Source organism: Penaeus monodon, chromosome 27 (assembly GCF_015228065.2).
Source record: "Penaeus monodon isolate SGIC_2016 chromosome 27, NSTDA_Pmon_1, whole genome shotgun sequence".
NCBI lineage: Eukaryota > Metazoa > Arthropoda > Malacostraca > Decapoda > Penaeidae > Penaeus > Penaeus monodon.
Genome location: NC_051412.1, coordinates 25,981,909 through 25,982,604, shown reverse-complemented (window position 1 = coordinate 25,982,604; position 696 = coordinate 25,981,909). Strand labels below are relative to the sequence as shown.

At 31.0% G+C, this 696-nt stretch overlaps 1 protein-coding gene across 1 annotated transcript in view; it reads left to right on the top strand.

Moving 5' to 3' along the window:
• LOC119590724 (organic cation transporter protein-like) overlaps window positions 1-696 on the top strand; it is an 18,067-nt gene that overhangs the window by 12,388 nt on the left and 4,983 nt on the right. The window lies entirely within an intron of this gene.

Below are 696 nucleotides of genomic sequence, written 5' to 3'. Positions count from 1 at the left end.
TTTTTTTTTTTTAATCATTATTATTTTTTTAATGTCTAACTGCTTCAACTGGTTATTTTTTTTCTTTTAGGCATTAATATTGAACCTAAAAATAGACATATTTTAGGCTCGACATCTACAATACGATTCAGAATCTGTACAAATGGTTATTTGTTCTTGCGTGTTTAGATTAGTCTAAGAAAAGGTGATTTTTTTTTTTACGTTAAACATCTACACCTTTTTCTTTCACTCTTGTTTTATTTGCTACTGAAGCTCAAAATCCTGTTCCGTTGTAGAATATGCATTTGTTTCAGTATGTATTTTAATATGTAATGATATGCGTTTGCGATTGTTATCTCGTGTTTATGTATAATGCATCTCTTCCTGATCACGTGTTCAGCAGGTTTTCCAATGTAAATGTCAAGGGTGTAATCATTAGATTATTTTAATTATCTCTGCTAATATTGACTGATGGTATCGCCATAATAGCTGTTTCATCATTGCCACTGTAACATCGTCGCTCTTATTTCTGCCATTACGTTATATCTGCTAACAATGACAAGCATGAGAGAAAATAACACTCGCTTCATCAAAACAAAAATCACTATTCTGAACACAAACACAAAACCCATTAACATACATAAATGAATGAAACACAAGAAAAACGGAATAAAAACGTTTCGTTTCGAATACAAAGTCCTCAGTCAGGCACATAAA